This window comes from Hippocampus bargibanti, linkage group LG13 (assembly GCF_051943395.1).
Source record: "Hippocampus bargibanti isolate YZ-2025 linkage group LG13, ASM5194339v1, whole genome shotgun sequence".
Classification (NCBI taxonomy): domain Eukaryota; kingdom Metazoa; phylum Chordata; class Actinopteri; order Syngnathiformes; family Syngnathidae; genus Hippocampus; species Hippocampus bargibanti.
Genome location: NC_142746.1, coordinates 5091284 through 5100687, shown reverse-complemented (window position 1 = coordinate 5100687; position 9404 = coordinate 5091284). Strand labels below are relative to the sequence as shown.

Below are 9404 nucleotides of genomic sequence, written 5' to 3'. Positions count from 1 at the left end.
CACAGGATCTTTGCTCGGTCATTCTCTACCACCTTGGGAGGTGTTTCCCATTTTGACCTTGGGGTTTCCAGTCCATACTCCGCACAGATGTTTCGGTAGACTATGCCAGCCACCTGGTTATGGCGCTCCATGTAGGCTTTCCCTGCCAGCATCTTACACCCTGCAGTTATGTGTTGGATTGTCTCGGGTGCCTCTTTGCACAACCTACACCTTGGGTCTTGTCTGGTGTGGTATATCCCTGCCTCTATGGCTCTGATGTTCAGGGCCTGCTCTTGAGCAGCCAGGAGTGTATATATATATATATATATATATATATATATATATTCTCGCTGGACATAGTTCTTTGATCAACGGTTGTATTATGGCGGCGGCCTTCATCAACATGTGCAAGCATTTGTCTGGAAGACAGCAAAGCATCCTGCAGGATGTCCTGCGCCAAGCTGCAGCAGGCTGATCAGCAGCACGTACTGTATTCCAGACCAGGACAGCCGAGAATGCGATGGGCGGGGCGTTGGGAGCAGCTGCGGCAATGTGGGGTCCCAACATCCTCTGTGCTCCCTGCCTCCCTCCCCTCCACTTCGCTCACTTCAGAGACCCCCTGCCTCTCCGTTTCTCCATGTGCTTTATTTTTGCAAACACAGCGCGGTGGAAAGGGAAGTGAAGTTCCAACTACTAGTCAAAAATAGCCTCCGATTTCACCTTGGTGTTATTACCATTATATATCAATGTATATATTTGTACTTCTGGTCGGGTTGTCCCACTAAAACAAGACCATTGCTTGGTGTAGCTGCATCGGGGAGACGGCTAGGGAGGAGGAGAAACTAGGAGGCTCGATCACGACGAAAGAAGAGAGCATTTTAACAGGTAGGCTAATTTATCACACTTTCGTCATCGTTCGTACCGTGCGCACGGGTACAATTCACGACAGGCTGTGGCGTTCAAAGTGCTCAAATACGATTCCTCCTTGAAAGCAACCTGGGTTGGCCTGTGTAAGCCCCGGAAAATGTTTCGAGCGCACTGAGGGGTCGCTTTCGCCCTTGCCTCGTTCTGTTCAAGTGAACCGCAGGGTGTGTGGACCTCACCTACCGGGCTGACCGCACCGTGACTGAAGGCAACATAGCGACATTAAAACGTCATCATCCATTTACACGTAATCTTGCCATTTTGTGTAATTTATAAACGTTTAACATTCACACCTGGCGCTTCCTCACGGTACCGAGATGGATCATGGCCCATCCCACCTCAGCTGAGTCACTGCAGCAAAATAAGTCTGCACCATGTCCTGAGGTAGCGCAATTTTTGAGGCTTGGCTGCGGAAGGTGGGCCATAACTCGAACCTTTACAATTTGAATTCTGATTGTGAGTTTATTGCTAAAACAGTAGCTTTAATGAGTCGGATTAAACCACATTTTAATATAACAGCGATATTTCAATGAAAATAACTGCTTTTTGTGACATATTACTATAGTTGAAGCCTAATATTATCTTGAATTTTCATGTTACTGCACTGTATTGCAAACAGTTAAACTACAACCGACACATTTTTTTTGTTTCCTAACTGACATCAGAAAAATACCCAATCTAAAATACCCAAAACACACAGGCTGATATTTTTAGTCAAATGCAAAACGCCAATAAAAATGACTTAAAGTGTCCAAAAATGTCTTCAAAATGAAACCGGAAATGGCCAGTTTCAGAAGGTCCCGCCCCTTGTTCGTGACATCACACCAAGACGTCTTGCCTTGCTCGAGAATCAAAACAATGGCTTCAGATTCGGAGAAGATGCTTTCTTGTTATTCATCCAGTTATGAATATGATTCAAATAGTTCTGAAGAGGAAAGCAGTTTCCTCAAGTTTGCAATCGATTAAAGGAGTCCTCCCATATCAATTCGAGCCGTCAATGACATAATGTAGCACCCAGAAAATGCAGAAGATGGTGCCCAAGCTCCGTTGGAAATGGGCTATTTGTCTGCTGGAAATTTGTGTCAGCGAACATCAAATAGTTGTCTTGGTGCAACACACAACGATTCACCGTCGCATTATTTATGTGTTTTCTTTCTAATTTCGCCATCAACACGTTTTCAGACCAAACAAAGTACCACAAAATGCATTGTGTGTCGCTTTCTCGGTCAGGGGCGTTCCTAACGTGACGTCACGTGGGGATCGTCATCAACTCGAAAACAAGACTTCCTGAAGATTTAGCGCGAGTCTTAAAATGTAAAATATAGCTATGTACAGTGGAATCTTTGTAAAATACGCTCAATAGAAGTCATTTGAAGTGATTTTACAAATTATGGACACAACTTGTCCGGAGGCGCCGGTTGTCCTTTAAGAGGCAACTAACTGTACAGTATTAAATGTGTGTTCATGCACATTGCATGTCATAGTACATTTCAAATTTTTAATTGCTACCAGATATATATTAATTTCAAATTCCTTATTAGATATGTCATTACATTTTCCACTCAGCATCAAATAGAATACCCTTATTTTGCCGTGTTGTAGTTTGTTGTTCAATCTTTATTTTTTCTTTATATTCCTCATAAGGAACACACTGGTCAGTCAGTCAGACCTGGATTGGAATCTTCCATCATGCTACTGTTTGCTGTCAAACTGACTGCCCATCAGCTGGTGGCCAATGCTAGCTAGTCCCTCTAGAAATCCCTGATTCTACAATCACGGAATTTACCGCTGATTTTAAAGCACCCCGTGGAAATCAAAACAGTCTGCGGAATATAGGGTGTGGAGCAGAAGATTACATTTATATGTAGTTTTCATCCAAGCTGCTAGTTTACACTGTATGGTGTGATTATTCAGGTTGGGGGGGGGGGGGGGGGTAAAATATGTTTTGATGATCTCATTGACATTATGAAAACAAATGTGAACAGAATGTGTACATGATGTGACACAAATGCACACAAAGCACAACTCAAAAGCCAACACTTGTTATTGCGAATAACATGCCACAGCTTGGCAACAGTCCTCTGCAATGCCTCGTGAATACTATTTGGCCTGTGACCTGATATGTTTAATGATGGGAACCAATTATCAGGCAATGTGAAATGTTCGGTTGAAAAAAAAGGAAATGACTACATTAGGTCCTAAAGTCAGAAGGCAACAGACTTTAATGCAAACATGCAGTGGTTGTGGCAGTGAGCAAAAGCAGACATTTAAAAGGTGTGCAGAAAAGAAGTAATGTCCCATTTTCCTTGCTCCCAATCCCATAGTGGTTTTCCATACTATTTACATCCTACCAGCTCTTGGCTTTGAGTCAACAACAGCTAAATTAATCTGCAATAACTTGATAGTTTTGCACCATCGTGCGAAATGACATCACAGTCAGATAGTTTGTTACACGATTGTCATTTCAACAACAGCCCTTACATCCTAGCTTTTTTCCACCTTGTCCTATGTATAAGGTACTCATATGTGATTGGTGGGTTGATGCCGACTGGCAGATTGTTCATCTTCCAAGGATGTATCAGAGACATAACATTGGTTTGATGTTGCCAATGTGTAGGGAGATTCTGAACTTTGGCACTTCAGAGACACGAAACACGACTGCTTTTGTCAAAGTGATAGACTGACATGGCCACAAATGCTAATACCTTAATGTAAAAATTCCAATTATTGTGTTTTGGGTGTGGAAGTGCCCTATTTCAGTTAGTTCGATCTCATAGTGCGAGGCAAATAATTCCTCCCTTTGGTCTTTTACTCTCAGAAGTTACATTGCTTGAGAAGCAAATTTAATGAGGTCAAGTGCAAAAGTGACCATTTCGAAAACAGCAAGAGACTTAATGTTATGATTGATTCAGAAGTTCATCCTTTGATTTGGAATAAGTTAACAAGGACCCTTTGGGTTGTTGGTGCAAAAGTTACTCAATTTTTTCTCGTAAACGTCTGGGTGTTTTACGGGTATGTAGTGTGTGTATTCTCAATGTTTTCTGAGCTAATTAACTGTCATGACCCAGAATTCTGTTTCCATATTGAATGGTGATGGCCATTTAATGTTTCATCATACTGCAATTAAACAAAAAACTCTTGAGGTAATTTTTGAGTGCTACTTAAATATTCAGCTGTCTCATGTTCCCAGAACAATTAACAATGGAATGGAAGCAGAGCTGGTTCGGTCAACATTTTCAGAAAAATGTAAACGTAACTTTTGTCAGTCACAATTCACAATACTGAAATGATGTACTCTGTATGCTCGATGCAAACTGAAGTTTGTTGTTTGAAATGATCCTGTTACTCGATCCCATGAACTGCTTGGAAGCCAGTCACTGGGCACATATAGAGACAAACAACCATTGCCATTCACATGCACACATTCTCTTCGTAGTAATGTAGCGTGTTACATATTATGTACTACAGTTATGTTGGCTTGCTTGACCTTGGATGAGCTCATGGCGGCGGGAATCAAGTGATAGCGGGCAGCAGAAAGCGAGGCACGAGGAAACAGTTTGTGGACGAACTGAATGGTGATTGAATCCCGTAAACACAGATATAAAGAAAATCCATCATTACAATATTTATTCACTCCGAAAAGCATAGCGACAAACTATTAAAAGAAATCGCTGGTCACAAGGAGCCACGAAAAAAAACCCCACAAACAAAAAGTGCTTTCAAAAGGCATGGTTGAGCAGAGAATGCTAACAAAATGACAAGAATCCACTTACACGAAAACAAAACAAAACAAGAGCAAGTTCAAAGACCAAAATATTTTCACTTCTTACTAACAAGGCACTAGAAAAATGTTAGGTATGATGTGTGATAGAAGAGTTTCAGCTAGGATGAAAGGAAAGGTGTATAAAACGGAGGTGAGACCAGCTACGATGTTTGGACTGGAGACAGTGCCACTGAAGAAAAGACAGGAAGCAGAGCTGGAGGTAGCAGAGCTGAAGATGTTGAGGTTTTCTTTGGGAGTGACCAGGTTGGATAGGATTGGGAATGAGTATTTCAGAGGGACAACTCACTCGGAGAGAGAGTCAGAGAGGCCAGACTGAGATGGTTTGGACATGTCCAGACGAGATAGAGTGAATATATTGTGAGAAGGATGCTGAGCCTTGAACTGCCAGACAGGGGACCGAAAGGAAGGCCAAAGAGGAGGTTTATGGATGTTGTCAAAGATGACATGAAGGTATGTAGGTGGTGTAAGAGAAGAGAATGCACAAAACAGGGTTTGATGAGGACACTGACTCGCTGTGGTGACCCCTGAAGGGAAAAGCCGAAAGGAAAAGATGAAGAAGACTAACGAGGGACTAAAAAGCAAAAATGAGAATGATGAGTATCAAACAATGTCATTCATCAAATAGAGAGTTGACAATTAGGCAGTCCTTAAATATATGGTGATGAAACATTGCCATCTGCGGTGTGCGCTGGGGTGAAGACCCTCTTCTGCCAACTGCTCGCGATACACAACAACAGAATATTGGAACATTGGCTATGGAACAAACGGTCATCTGTATCTTGTGTTGATGGTTATTCAAAAAAATGTGAGAGCAATTTGAAAATAAGGTTGGGAAGTCAACCACTGACCCCAAATGTGTGTTCATTGGGCAATTAACTTATCAAAGCTGCCACATGGGAACAATTGAAATGCTTACCGAGTTCCACACCAACATGTTCCCTCTGGTTTGTTAAACTTAAGTGTTATATTTTTTTAAAATATATACAGTTATACCTCAGTTTTCAACCATATTCTGTTTCGGAAGGCTGTTTGAAAGGCAATTTGCTTTGACATACAAAACTATTTTATGAGTCCATGATTAAGGGCCAATGCACGATGCAGAAATAAAACAAAACACATTTGCTCATAATGAACACTTACCTCTGCAAGCATCATTATCTCACATAAACAAGCCGAGAGGAGTCGAGTGGCGTCTTCGGCTTTGCTCAGTTGGGTCAAAACCTGGTGTCCAGGCGTAATCCTAGCCGTAAAATTCTCACATTTTGGTGCGAATCCGATTTGGTCCATATCAGAGACGTTCGAAGTTAAGCCTTGGTATAGCCTTTTCTAATTTGAAAATGTAAATTAAAAATGCTATATCTCCAGGTATTAACATGAACCCTTTGATGCATGCTGCAACCTGTTAATATAAGATGTCGACTGTCTTAACCTCTCTCTCAATCTTATCTGTCGCACTGCAAATGAATTAGAACCAACTTTTTTTCTGTTTCAATCTGTCATTTAATTCAGTGAGTTATGAATGTCAAGCCAATTACACGATACGATGCAATGATATTCAGCCAATCACAGCATTGACCGTACTTGCACATGTTCACTGCTCCATAACAATAAACGGGAAGCGGCGATCTGTGACGTTAATGCTAACCTTTATCATGGTGAAGCGACCGGCCGGTGAATGGATATGTTGACTACCCAAACCAAAATTAGAATGAACTGCAATTTTTTTAAGTTAGCTGTGGCTGTCGGAGTGTGTGCAAATAGAAGAACAAGCAATGAAACTGGGGTAGATATTTTGTTTTTTGAATGATAAAGGTGTGCTCTGCAAAAGATTCAGCGAAGCAAAAGTTGTCAGTGAATTTTCTGATGGAAAAATATGGACGAAATGGAACCTGGAATACCTCAAACAACAAATTACCTAGACTCATTTGAATGATATAGAAATTACTATATAAAGTTGTGAAATTGGGGATTGCTACAAATAACTAGGAGGAAACGAACCGGCTGTCACATAGAAAAAAGATAAAGTTCTAATTGGCTCTATTTTATTAACCATGGAAATGAATGCACCAAATATTGGATTGATTTGATTTGTATTCAATGTGTGATAATATTGCCTTAATTTTCAATATTCAAAAATGTTCATCGTAACAATATGATAATTATAGTCATTGTTAAAATATGTTTTTTTTTCACATCTTCAGGTAGTGGTGTGTTCCTGGATTTTTTCAATGAAAGAATGTGCCTTAGCTCGAAAAAGATTGCAAATCACTTCTCGACAGTATGCATTGCAGGTGAAAAAAAAGAATAATGAGGGCTTATTGTGTATTTGTAACCAACGTAGTCATTTTGTTAGTAGACTAACATAGATATTATCAATACAAACAGATTAGATTATATTTTTTATTCCTTCTCCCGTAAGGGAAACTACTCTTGGAGGACAGCCCCTATGAGGTGTTACATGCATTGAACAAGACATATGTTACACAACAGACATTGGACAATCCAAATAGTACAGGACAATATAGTGTATACCCTACACACATTGGATGGTATATTACAGTCATATGCACACGTCACATTGCACACCCCACATTTTTTTTTTTGTCCAATATGGCTCGTTCAACAATTTGGATTGGCGAACCCTGTTTTCGAGCCTATTTTGAGGCCATGTGAAGGGTTCATGATGGTGTCTTGACTGCCGTGGTCAGGCGGTTTCCCTGCTCTGTATGTCTGGGCTTCTGGCCAAGTTTATCAGAGTGAGGCAATGAGAGGAAGGGTGCTGGGGGATTGCCATTTTTTTTTCTGCAGGGCATGAATAAAAAGGGACATCAGATGGCTTAAAGAAATAGCAGATTCACTGTCCAAACTCATTTGACTGCAGTCCCTTTGATGTAGAATAAACATGGTTCTTCAAAGTCTTTTTTACGCAAATTCATCAGTTTTCTCCTCTTTTGGTCTTACAAGAGTGGAGGCTTTGCATGGTCTCACTCCTATCGCAATCTTTGGCAACACAATTCTTTTGGTTGCGCATCTTGTCCATATTCAAACCAGATGATTTGTACATTCAGTTCTAGACCTGGATCAAATCAAGGTCAACTTCAAAGTCTGGTTGTGTCCCCAATTAACCAGCAGAGTGTGTAATCATCCACGGGCTGCAAAGGACAGCTCCGGGATACGCTGTCACATCCAAAGAATGATTAAGATCACTCTAAAATCAATAAAGAAAAGAACAATTTGCAAAATCTTCTTTTCGTTTCGACTTTTCCCTTCAGGGGTGGCCACAGCGAATCAGTGTCCTCCATCTTCAGAGGTTTGATTCGCATGTTCGTTTTGGCCAAGCTTTTACGTCCGAGGCCTTTCCTGGCGCAACCCTCTGTATTCATCCGGGATTGGGACACAATAAAATAAGCCAGTTATTTTGCTTGGCTGTCTATGAACATTATCTTTGTTGAATGTTTTTGTCAGCTGTCTCAAAAAGGTGAAATAGCTCTTGGTCAAGACCAAAGCAAGTTATATAATTCATTAATTTATTCATTTTCCGTACCACTTTATCCTCACTGGGATTGCGGGTGTTGCTGGAACCTTCCCAGTCGTCTTCGGGCAATAGGTCGGGTACACCCTGAACCAGTCGCCAGCTGACGACAAATCCATGCACACACTCACACCGAAGGACCATTTAGAGTGCCCAATCCGCCTGCCATGGAATGTGGGAGGCAACTGCAGCACATGGAGAAAACCAAAGCAGGCTCAGACAGAAGATGCAAACTCCACACAGGGAGGCCATAGCAGAGATTGAACCCACGACCTCTGCACTGTTATCTTGACGAGCTAACCACCCAAGTTATATAATGTTCACCCTTAAACACAAACAAAACGGTAAATGTAATGCACTTTTATAGCACCTTATTACACACCATACTGTAGCCCAAAGTGTTTCACAAAGCCTGATATTTCTTCTCACACCAATGGAAGGCTGCTGCCATATATTGGACTGCCCGTTCCACCGGAGAAAATTAGACTTCAGTATCTTGCTCAAGGACACTTTGACATAATCACAAGTGTCGAAGCCACAACCCTAGGGTGGAGAGATGACCACGCCAGACCACCATGCTGCTCACAGTCCTAACTGGGCTCAATATCCAAAGAGGAGAGTTTGGATATGTGGTGCACATTCATGCTGTCAGAACCAAGAGAGCAATAAGCGACTTTTCCAAACACAGGAGGGCAGGTCAATCTAGTACCCATACTCATTTATTATTGGATTGGATTGGATTGGATATGCCTTTATTAGTCTCACAGTGGAGAAATTTACATTTCACAGCAGCAAAGTGATTATGGAGCCACACTTTACAATGTGCAGAATATGGTTTGGCGTTGTCCTGCTTAAATAAGCAGAGGTATATAAGACAACAATATTGCTTGCTTGGATAGCAACATTTGTTCCGTCCAAAACCTGCATATACGTACCTTTCAGCAGTAAAGGTGCCTTCAAAGATGTGTAAGTTACCCATGACATTTGCTCTATACCAAAGCGGTGAAAGTTCCCCTGATTTTCCCGGAATTCTGTATTTTTAACATTTTCATGAAAGTTCCTGCGGGAAATTGAGATATGAGTTGACAATGTTGAATGAACACGCGTTTGAGTTTGTTGTTTGGATTGTAGCGACACCACTCGAGCAAAGTACGGCTCAGCATTCAAGAATCTGCTGGTCTCTGC

General features: G+C 41.3%; 1 protein-coding gene across 5 annotated transcripts in view; it reads left to right on the top strand.

Moving 5' to 3' along the window:
• The first annotated feature begins 565 nt into the window (after window positions 1-565).
• Window positions 566-9404, top strand: part of hspa12a (heat shock protein family A (Hsp70) member 12A) — a 31830-nt gene continuing 22991 nt past the window's right edge. For 3 of the 5 annotated variants that reach the window (XM_089012147.1, XM_089012145.1, XM_089012143.1), the window contains exon 1: window positions 567-864. The gene's annotated coding sequence lies outside the window, so the exon portion shown is untranslated. Of the gene's footprint in view, window positions 865-9404 lie in introns of all 5 variants that reach the window. The other 2 variants (XM_089012146.1, XM_089012144.1) reach the window with 1 other exon arrangement.